This window comes from Equus quagga, chromosome 4 (genome assembly GCF_021613505.1).
Source record: "Equus quagga isolate Etosha38 chromosome 4, UCLA_HA_Equagga_1.0, whole genome shotgun sequence".
Classification (NCBI taxonomy): Eukaryota; Metazoa; Chordata; class Mammalia; order Perissodactyla; family Equidae; genus Equus; species Equus quagga.
Window position 1 is genome coordinate 132,589,992 of NC_060270.1, and position 12,456 is coordinate 132,602,447.

A 12,456-nucleotide genomic window follows, 5' to 3' on the forward strand; every position below is an offset into this window, starting at 1 on the left:
CATGTCACAACTAGAAGGACCCACAACTAGAATATACAACTGTGTACCGAGGGGCTTTGGGGAGAAGAAAAAGAAGAAAAAAAAGATTGGCAATAGATGTTAGCTCAGGGCCAATCTTAAAAAAAAAAAAAAAAATCACTGCTAAGTGTGGGAATACAAAGAGGTATATGGAAAGGGACATGATCCCTGCCTGCTAGGAGCAGACAACCTCTCTGGAGAAACAGCACGGTGTGGTGGAAAGACCTTCAGAACCAAACTCAACCATGTTCAAAACTGGGCTCTGTCATTCCTTCGGGCAAATATTATTTAATCTCTCTGCACCTCAATTTCCTCATCTGCGAGGTAGATGCTAAATAAATGTCCCTCTTATTAAGAAGGAATGTAAAAGTGCATGTAAAGTGCATATAAGACCTAATGTCATGACTCCATAGGGTGCGGAACTATGACAGTAAGAGCTAGAAGTAGGGACAAAGATCAATCCTGACTGTGGCAACTGGTAGGTTTTTATGGAGAAAATTTTGACAACAGAGATGTGGGTGGAAGAAGTTCTTGAGCAAAGGCAGAGAAGCAGTAAAAGGGAGGAGGCACTCAAAGGAGACGCAGTAGCCCAGTTTGCTTGTGGGGCAGACTCTGCTCATTGCTTCCCCTTATCCCTTTTGCTATGGACTGAATTGTGTCCCCCCAAATTCCTGTGTTGAATAGGAATCAGCTGGCAATCAATCAGCTGGCACATTGACCTTGGACTTCCCAGCCTCCAGAACTGTGAAAAATACATCTCTGTTATTCAAGCCGCCACTCAGGCTGTGGCATTGCGCAACAGCAGCCGACTCGGACTAACACGCCTTTCTTCTTAGTCATTGTTTCGGGTAGCAACACACTTAGCTTAAAAACTTGCTTCTGCAGCCTCCCTTGCATTTCTTAGTGGCCATGAGATACTATTCTGGCCCGTGAGCTGTGGATGGAAGTCCCTGAGGCTGGGAAAGGGAGAAAAGACGGGAAATCCTTTCTGAATAAAAGGCAGAGCTCCTTTACTTCCTTCCCTCTCCCTCCTGGAATGCACATACGATGCAGCCACCATTGTATTAGGAAAGCCACACGTTAAGGATGGAGAACTAGCGGGACAGAAGGAGCTGTGGTTCTTGGTAATGTCATCAAGTCTTATTCTGGAGTTGCTACCTGAAGATTTGATTGTTTACGCAACTGTTTGTCAGGTTTCCTGTTTCTTGCAAACCAATCTTAACTGAAACAGCCTGTGTCGGGAACTGTGTGGTTGGTCCATTATTCATTTAATCCTCACCCCGGGTTTGTAAGATAATATTACTAGCCATGATTTATGGATGAGGATACAGTCTCAGAGGGGTTAAATGTATTGCCCTTGAATCAGAAATACTTAGATATGGAACCGAGGGAGCAACTCTGTCTAATCTGGTGAATCACCCACCAATATAACACTGAAGTCATAGAGTTGGATGAAACCTCTGAAGGAAAATAGAGAAAGAGTACCATGGAAACTGCAGGCTGGTCATTGAAAATATTGTTTTCAAGGCAAGAGGAACAACTAGTATGGTCAGAAAAGATTTTGACAGAGATTAGGAAGGAACTAATATTGATTATGACATATTGCAGGTCTTCAGTGGAAGAACTCCATTTCTTAGACAATCTGGTTTGCATTCTACTATGGGCAAATTGCTTAATTTCTCTGAGACTACTTCCTTTCTTGCAATGTGGGGATAACAATCCTCCCTTTGAGGTTTTTATGGAGAATGAAATGAGGAGCTGAATGTGAATATGTCTGGCATGGATTCTAGAACAACAGGTAACCAATGAATGTCTGCTAAAAGGATACAGTATAGGTGACAAGGCAGTCTGTACAATCCCCACAGTATGGTCTGGAGTGTTTTCATTAAAAGAAATGGCTTACACTTTTTAATTTTCCCATGATTTGTTTCTTTTCCTTTGAAGTTGAATTACAGCATGTATTTCTGATTAAGGATTCCAGTTAGCTGCATTTTGGCACCTAAAAATCTTACTGCATTATAGTCTCACCAGAACAATGAAATCTTTTTTAAAAAAAGTTAAAACTGTAAGGTATTGCAACAAGATGAAGAAAGAACAAAATGGAGATTCAGAAAATCCATTCTCTACTCCCTCCCTTGTAGTTATGCTACCTAACATCCTGGGGATAATGAAAATGAAGATCGACTGTTGGCTAGCAGCATTGTGAGAAATTTTAGTTGGGTTCATATCCTCCACATCATGGGAGTCAGGCAAGGTTCTGGGTCAAATCTTAACAGAAAAAGGCTTGTCTACCACATTCAATTAGTTGCTAAGCCCTAAAGAGTCCAGCACTTTAGGGTCACCCTTATGTAGGTTACTCCTTTCTGGCTCCCACCCTAGTTTGTTTTTTTGTTTGTTTTTTTCTTTTTGGTAAGGAAGATTGTCCCTGAGCTAACATTTGTGCCAGTCTTCCTCTATTTTGTATGTGGGTCACTGCCACAAGCATGGCTGATGAGTGGTGTAGGTCCATGCCCAGGATCGGAACCCACAAGCCCAGGCCACCAAGTGGAGCACGGGAACTTAACCACTACGCCACTGGGTTGGCCCCTCCCAACTTAGTTTTTTAAAAAAATTTATTAAACAAACATTACCATTTATTAATTTCCAAGCCCCATCATCCATGCAATGGTATTCCAGTGCTTTTTTAAGAAAACAAATTTTGGGTGTACATCATTATATTTTGATTCCTGTGTAGATTACATCATGTTCACCCCCCAAAGACTAATGACAATCCATCACCACACACATGTGCCTAATCACCCCCTTCACGCTCCCCCGTCTCCCCTTCCCCTCTGGTAACCACCAATCCAATCTTTGTCTCTATATGTTTCTTTGTTGTTGTTTTTATTTTCTATTTACAAGTGTGATCATATGGTATTTGACTTTCTCCCTCTGACTTATTTCACTTAGCATAATAGCCTTGGGGTCCATCCATGTTGTCACAAATGGCTGGATTTCATCTTTTTTTTTTATAGCTGAGTAGCATTCCATTATGTATATATACCACATCTTCTTTATCCATTCATCCCTTGATGGGCACTTGGTTGCTTCCAAGTCTTGGCTACTGTGAATAATGCTGCAGTGAACGTAGGGGTGCACATATCTTTACCCATTCAAGTTTTCACGTTCTTTGGATAAATACCCAGCAGTGGAATAGCTGGATCATATGGTAGTTCTACTCTTTATTTTTTGAGGAATCTCCATACTGTTTTCCACAGTGGCTGCACCAGTTTGCACTCCCACCGGCAGTATATGAGGGTTCCCTTTTCTTCACATCCTCCACAATGCTTGTTATTTCCTGTCTTGTTAATTATAGTCATTCTGAGAGGAGTGAGATGATATCTCATTGTAGTTTTGATTTGCATTTCCCTGATAATTAGTAATGTTGAACTTCTTTCATGTGCCTGTTGGCCATCTATATACCTTCTATGGAGAAATGCCTGTTCAGATCTTTTGTCCATTTTTTTAATGGGGTTGTTTGTCTTTTGTTGTTGAGATGTATGAGTTCTTTATATATTTTGGATATTAACCCTTATCAGATATATGGTTTGCAAATATCTTCTCCCAATTGTTAGGTTGTCTTTTCATTTTGTTGATGGTTCCCTTTGCTGTGGAGAAGCTTTTTAGTTTGCTGTAATCCCATCTGTCTTTTATTGTTCCCCTTGCCCAGTCAGACATGGTACTTGAAAAGATGCTGCTATGACCAATGTCAAAAAGCATACTGCCTATGTTTTCTTCTAGAAGTTTCATGGTTTCAGGTCTTACATTCAAGTATTTAATCCATTTTGAGTTAATTTTTGTGTACGGTGTAAGACAATGGTCTATTACATTCTTTTGCATGTGGCTGTCCAGTTTTCCCAACACCATTTATTGAAGAGACTCTTCTTTCTCCATTGTATGCTCTTGGCTCCCTTGTCAAAAATTAGCTGTCCATATATGTGCAGGTTTATTTCTGGGCTCTCAGTTCTGTTCCATTGATCTGTGTGTCTGTTTTTGTGCCAGTACCATGCTGTTTTGGTTACTGTAGCTTTGTAGCATATTTTGAAATTAGAGAGTGTGATACCTCCAGCTTTGTTCTTTTCTTGCAGGATTCCTTTGGCTATTCAGGGTCTTTTGTTGTTCCATATACATTTTAGGATTCTTTGCTCTATTTCTGTGAAAAATGTCATTGGAACTTTGATAGCGATTGCATTGAACCTGCAGATTGCTTTAGGAAGTATGGACGTTTTAACTATGTTAATTCTTCCAGTATAAGAGCATGGAATATCTTTCCACTTCTTTGTGTCTTCTTCAATTTCTTTCAACAATGGTTTATAGTTTCCAGTGTACAGATCTTTCACCTCTTTGGTTAAATTTATTCCTAGGTATTTTATTCTTTTTGTTGCAATTGTAAATAGGATTGTATTCTTAATTTCTCTTTCTGCAAATTTGTTGCTAGCGTATAGAAACCCAACTGAGTTTTCTATGTTGATTCTGTATCCTGTAACTTTACTGTATTCATTTATTATTTCTAAAGTTTTTTGGTAGATTCTTTAGGGTTTTCTATAAAGAAAATCATGTCATCTGCAAATAGTGACAGTTTCATGTCTTCTTTTCCATTTGGATCCCTTTTATTTCCTTTTCTTGTCTGTCCCACCCTAGTTTTGATCATTACTAGTATTCCAAATTTTACAGCAGCCTTATAAATGATCTCCCTCTCCTTGTCTCCCCACTTCCTTTCTATCCTGCTTATTATAGTCCCATTAATCTTTTTTTAAACACAAAGATTTTACTAACTTCAGTTTTAGAAGAACTCCCCAATGCAGGCTCCACGGGTTTCACGTCTGCCTATTCTACCCAATAGATCACAACCGAAGGATTATAAATCATGACATTGAAACCGCCCTACTCAATTCATTTGGTAATTAAATGCATTTAGCAGCAATAACACGAGAGAGAGGTATTATTTCTGTACCCCATGAAGACTATCAGGGAAACAATGCTCCATGAATATTTTCATGTTTCTGTCTAGTTCGGCGTCCTGAGCACAGGAAATCGGCATGTTACAATGTCTCCTTTTCCCAGAAACATTTGTTCTTCATGCTCTTCTTCCCCTTGCCTCCTATTTGGTGGAGCCACATGTTTACATTTTCCGGGGGGATGAAACCTGGAACCACCTGTATACATTCTAAAGCACTGTAAAACATTTGGGAGCAAAGCCTTTTTTTTCTCTCCCAGGAGGGGACGAGGGCAGTGTGTACCTTATATAAACTCCCAAATTCATAATTTTGGGGTTCCTCTCCTGTGGTGCAAAACAGAACAGAAAACCCCTTTTGCACATGCTGGGTTCACGTGGCTCTCCTCACAAGGCCCTCAAGGGGGAAGAAGGGGCAAGGGGAACTGATGTGCTTACTGCTTTAGGTAATAATAGTCCGTTTCTGATCCAGAAACTTTTTTGCTTTCAGAATATAAATATAGATGCTAAAAACCTATTAAAGACAACCTCAAAGGGTTACAAAATATATCCTAAACTAAGTTTCTCCAAAGAAGGTTGTGCACATCCTAAGTGGTGTGCAAGACAACATATTGGGATGTTGGAGGAAAACATAACTCATTCTCATGTTTCTAATCTAACGAATTAATGTGCTAGCATTTTGCAGATGGACTGACCCCACTCAGCCTTTATCATAGCTGATCACACAGAGGGTGTGGGGTCTGCTCTGAGAGGAATGGGAATTCTCCAGCACGGAGGAGGATGATGGGGCACCTCCCGCTCTGTTCGTTCATGTGCTCACTTTAAGCAGACTGTGACATTGCAGTATATGTAAGCCAGTTAAAGGAGTCATGGATTATCTTACTAAGATTTATCATATTATCTAACTTTAACTAATATAACTATCACAAAACAAATAAACAGCTTGAAAATACTCCTCACAAGACACTACTCCTTACAACAAAAAGTTGAAGGCGGTATCAGTAATGCAAGTGCAAACCAACAAAATATCAGTACTGACACTTCTACTCTTGTCAGGCTCACTAGGAATTAGAAACAATAATTTTATCAGATCTGACAAGAACTTACTCCTCTCTATTAAAAATTATCAAGATTATTTGAAAAATCAATTTATATTCACTTTTGCCCTAAACATATTTTCTGCCTTGAGATATCAGCTACTGATATTATGAAGATATCATAATTAGTAAGACATTTACAAATATATCATTTCTCTCTACATTTTCTATGTGCATATTAGTAAACTAGTAGTTGGTGGTCTAGTGATTAAGATTTGGCAATCTCACGGCTGCAACCCGGGTTCATTTCCAAGTCAGGGAACGACATCACCCATTTGTTGGTGTATGGTGGCTGTGTGTTGCTGTTGATGCTGCAAGCTACGTCACTGGTATTTCAGATACCAGCAGGGTCACCCATGGTGGACAGGTTTTAGCGGAGCTTCCAGACTATGACAGACTAGGAAGAAGGACCTGTCCACCCACTGCTGAAAACGTTGGCCAAAAAAACCCTGTGAATAGCGGGGAGTATTGTCTAATGGAGCACTGGAAGGCGAGAGGATGGCGCAGAAAGACCAGGAGGGTTCCGCTCCGCTGTACACAGGGTCACTAGAGTTGGAATTTACTTGAGGGCGTTAATAACAAAAATAGTAGTAGCATGCTTAGGGGGAAGTTTCAAACTTTTTTTAATGATCAGGGTGTGCAATCAAAAAGGTTTGGAGATCACTGTCCAAAACAATCACATTTCCTTTTACAGTACTCTGTGGATCTGTAATTTATAAACATAACTAAATGTTTGATCAATTCTTTTTTTTTTTTTAAGATTTTTTTTTTTCCTTTTTCTCCCCAAAGCCCCCGGGTACATAGTTGTATATTCTTGGTTGTGGGTCCTTCTAGTTGTGGCATGTGGGATGCTGCCTCAGCGTGGTTTGATGAGTAGTGCCATGTTCGCGCCCAGGATTCGAACCAACGAAACACTGGGCTGCCTGTAGCGGAGCATGTGAACTTAACCACTCAGCCATGGGGCCAGCCCCTAACCAATTCTACTTGAAAACTAGTTACAACAAAGATTTTTAAATTCAGTGAATGTTACACAGTCCTAGTTTAAAACGCAACTATATTGCATACTTTTGTTTCTTTTTTTTCCCCCAAAGATTGTTACCTGTGCTAACAACTGTTGCCAATCTTTTTTTTTTTCTTCTGCTGTTTCTCCCCAAATCCCCCCAGTTCATAGTTGTATATTTTGGTTGCGAGTCCTTCTAGTTGTGGCATGTGGGATGCTGCCCCAGCCTGGCCTGATGAGCGGTACCACGTCCATGCCCAGGATCCGAAACAGCGAAACCCTGGGCTGCCAAAGCAGAGCGGGTGAACTTAACCACTTGGCCACGGGGCCAGCCCCCACTTTGCTTTCCTAAAAATGGTAAACCAAGTTCTTTTCTTAAATAAATTCCTTTTTTTTCCCCTCCCCAAAGCCCCAGTACATGGTTGTATATGCTAGTTGTAAGTCATTCTATTTCTTCCATGTGAGCCACTGCTACAGTATGGCAACTGACAGACGAGTGGTACAGGTCCACACCTGGGAAGCAAACCCAGGCTGCTGAAGTGGTGAGCAGGCTGAACTTTAACCACTAGGCTGTCAGGGCTGGGTCACTAAATTCCTTTTTCCTCCAGTAGGTCAAAACCTTTATACAGAAAGAAGTCAACTCTGTCCTCTCCTCTCCATCCCAATCCTATATCACCTTCTTAGGGCAACACTCTCTGTAATGCCTGCAGAATAAAATGCAAGCCACAGAACAAAAAGAGAGAGTGAATCATAAAGTTGCCTCTTTAAATAACTTCTAGCTAAATCTTTGCAGTTCCAGAGTGAAGAGGCCTTTATTGCTTCAGCTGAACTTTATACACAAAACCCTAGATCATTCTAGCTGTTTTTCTCTACCTTTTCTAGTTCTTTCTGGATCAGAAAGGCACAAATACGAAAGGTAAAAAGTATGGTGATGGAGTCTTTTTTGCTGAGCACATGTTGACATGCACACGCCCTACACAACTATTTGATACTAAAGGCTCAGCTGATTGACACATAGATTATTCAACTGAGCACACAGATCTGCAGAACCTTAAGCTTTCATTTACATGGTATATACGATCTAAGCACACCTACAAAGTCTATGAAACTTCATCCTTTCTCCAAACGTATTCAAGAGAAAAGCAAATCACTAGAAGCATGTTTAAAAGTTGAATCTGATTTTATATAATTTTGCTTGAGTTAGAGTCATTATTCGTGACCCATAACCAATGTGAAATTGTATCTACTTATTAAGTAAAGTGTTTCCATTCACTAGATAAGGCCAACTAGTCTTCTCTTCTTTAATTTTCAGGCCACTAGTCTTCTCTTCTTTAATTTAATCCAAGTTCTGACCATTAAATGCAAACAAGAAAGAACAAAACCATCTCTAAAGTAATCAAAATCACACACACACACACACACACACACGCACGCACGCAAAATAACCCAGAGATAGAAGACTGTTTTCTTCTAGGGGCTGTATAAAATTCAAAGCATTGAAGGGCTTTTCTTTCACTGAAACATTTTATATTTATCAGCTCCTTTGATTAAAACTAGGGAATCAAATATTATTTAAGTATAGCAGTTACAAAAAAGACTTTAGTTCCCTGATATGCATGGTAGGCAGACTTCTAAGATGGCCCCCATATTCTCACGCCCTGGTGTAGCCCCCTGTATTATCCATGCCCCTTGAGTGTGAGTGGAACTTGTATGAGGGGAAAATGATCATGTGCATTATATGGCAAAAGGATTCTGTAGATGTAACTAAGGTTTACCTTGAGTTAATCAAAAAGGAAATATCTCAGTGGATCTGAGTTACTAACATGAGCCCTCTAAATCAGGGTCTAAAGGTCAGAAACAGAGGAAGTTTAAGAGATTCAAAATGTAAGAGGAATCCCGCTGGCCTTGAAGGTGCACCTGCCATTTTGTGGAGGGCTACGCACAGGGAATGGCACAGTGAGCTCAGAAGAGAACAGCCTCTGGTTGACAGCCACCAAGAAGACAGGAACCTCATTCCCTAACAACCTGAATGAGTCTCAGATAGGACAGTAGTCCTGGATGATACCTTCATTTCAGAAGTGTGATTCTAAGCAGAGAACCCAGTTGGTCTGTGCCCAGACTTCTGACCTATAGAATTGTGAGTAAATAAATAGGTGTTGTTTTAAGCTGCTGAACGTTTAATTTGCTATGCAGCAATAAAAATTATGTATATTTTGGAAAGTGAGTGAAGATCAAGTGGGAATTGAAAAAAGGGAGAAAGTAGTGGGAAAAGTCTATGCGGGTTTCATGTTGTATACTCCAGTGGCCTCCATATTGGGGTGATCACAAGATAATCCTCTAAGTATCCAAGGAAAATATTAAAGCTTCTAGTTGCGTATTTCTCATCTTTAAAAATTTACTTTTTGGGGGGCCAGCCTAGTGGCGTAGTGGTTAAGTTTGTGCACTCTGCTTTGGTGGCCTGGGGTTCGCCAGTATGGATCCTGGGCACGGATCTATGCACTGCTCACTGAACCATGCTGTGGCAGGAGTCCTACAAATAAATTAGAGGAAGATGGTACAGATAGATGTTAGCTCAGGGCCAATCTTCCTCAGCAAAAAGAGGAAGACTGGTGGCAGATGTTAGCTCAGGGCTAATCTTCCTCAAAACAAACAAACAAAAATAAATAAAATAAAAATTTACTTTTTCAATAATATACAGAATGTTAATATATGCAGATAGTCTATAATTGTTCATATATTTAGACATGCTGGTTAAAGTAGTTTAGAAAACACCGTTCTAATCAACCTGTAAGATACTCATCCCTCAAAAGATGATGGCCCACCCCATTTTACTCATCTCATCCGTTCTCTCATCATTCTCATTTAATTTGGGAAACTGGGCACCCATGAGTATATATCATGTTAGCATAAAGAAGGTGGGAAGCATGGTCCCTAGGAAAAATATAAATGTGTAGTTCCTTAAAACAGAATGTGAGCCATAAAGTGTCCACACAAATGCATGTGGGAAGCTAGAATTTATCTTGCTTCCAGTATTTACCTATGATGTATTCTGTTTATCATGTCGCATGCTTGCGCATCCAAATTTCTGAAACGCTACACATGCTGTAAAGAAACCATTTTTAAGCATTTCTTCCTGAGATGGTGTTGTGGAGAGTACGTGAACTGGTAAGCAATCTCTGCACTGCGTGTTCTTGTCCACCAAATTTATTGTTGAACATTCAGAACATCAGATTATGACAGATTAAAAAGAAAGCACCAAAAATTGCTACACATTAATACCTGAGCGGAGACTGAAGGCAAATATTCATCTATTAAACCCTACACCATAATGTTGAAACACAGATAAAAACATTCACAACACTCTACAGAGTACAATAAATAGCACTTTTTGTGAATTACAACCAGTTACATGTAATAATGTTAATTATACCATACAAAAAATACACACAAAATTACACCTAAGTGTATTCAGTACACCATACATTGTACAAAGTACTGGACAAAATCATGCATGTTTAAATGGAAAGATCTGTAAGATGACAGTCACTTTTCAGCATACACGATAGGACAAGTTCCTTTGCACTGTTAAGTATTATTACTATGCACTGCGTTTTCTCAATGAGAACAAAATGATCAATTTTCCAATAAATGATTACTGAGTTTACCTCAGCATAACAAATTGTTTGTTCTCTAGAAACTTTTAACTATAATATAAAAACTGATGCAGAAGACAGCCATGTATTTTATTACATACCCTTGCCCAAACTACTTCCATCTCAATTTGACCATACTTTAAGGAAAGACATGTTCTCTTTCAACCTATTTTTAGAGAAACCTGTATTTTTGACTTTGGAGGGAGGTAGTGGAGATGAAATGGGAAGAAAGACAGGTGTTGAGTTTATGTCCAAAGTTGATATTGAAAAACATACAACAAATTCTGAGTATACAGAGATGTGGATGGCTTTTAGCAGAGACCATGAATGTCCTACGGATGAAATAATTTGTTTTAATAGAAATTATATCCATTATTTCAAATAAGCAGAGTAAAAATGCAAGTCTTTACATTAAAAAAAGCCCCCCAGATTGGAGCCAGTTCTCTCTTGATACCTTAAAGATAATTAAGAAGGAAAAAGAAAAAAAGAAAAATGGAAAATAATATTTTAAAATATACTACATGAATCCGAGTTTAATTATGGAAAAATAATTATTGGGTAAACTAACTTTATTTGATATACAAATACAAGCCTTAATAATCTGAGGAAAAACAAGTATAGGTCTTAGGGAAGAATACGTGTTTTTGATAGATTATTCATTAAAAGACAAAAAATTACATTCGAAGATTAATTTTTTCCATGTGCAAAAAGTTCAGAACAGAAGTGCCACCACCTGCTGTTAAAATAAATTTATTTTCAGAAATTTTAGCCAAACTTAATTTTCTATGTCTATAAGGTGTAAGACATTTTTAATTCGAATGAGAACCCTGGAAACTAAGGGAGGCCTCTAGAGCAATGGTTCTGCAAACACTAAGGGAAATACTGGTCAACTTTCATTTTAAACTTTTATTTCACCAACCTCAAAGTAAAGGTTTTGGGGCCAATTTGAGAAGACCACCCATAATAAAATATACAGTTATAAAATTGCAGGGCATTCCTTCATCATTTTAAGGCACAGTCTGTTTTATCCCAAACGACTATAAGTTCAAGGTCACAGTGATTATATGCATTCAATTTTGGTCTGGTTTCTCATGGGTACGCTGCTACATTTATAGTTAGTCCTATGTTTAAGAAACTGTAATACAATCACTTCAAAGTAATATATTTAAGTCATTTTTATATTTTTTAAAATGTAAATACACAATACAATTTCCTAATTTATATACACTAAAAATTGGAGGTTTTTTCTCCTCCACAGTGGAGGAAGAGAAGGTTATTTCTACCAACTTTCTAACAAATACATATTTGATTACGTAGAAAGCACGGTTATGTTAAACACAGGTATCTCCTACTTCGCATAAAATTATTCAACACAAAGGACAAATTCATTCTAAGAAACAACGTTCAGTGAATTTTTAGGTCTTGTACATTTGTATACCATCTTTGTCCTCATATCGTCCACTGTGCCCATCAGATAATTGGATAAACTGTCACTAAATCAAGGCCAACCGTTTTACTATTCGGCTTTCTCTGCTGCCTCTTTCCTTCAAGGCTACTTATGCAAACTGCATCACACTTCTGGGCAGAGAAACAGTTCACTGACATTAAATGATGGGGAAAACTACACTATGAGGGACTGAAATTCCCTTTGAGAATTTCTATGGTGGAGAAATTAAAGAATTTCAACCAGAAACA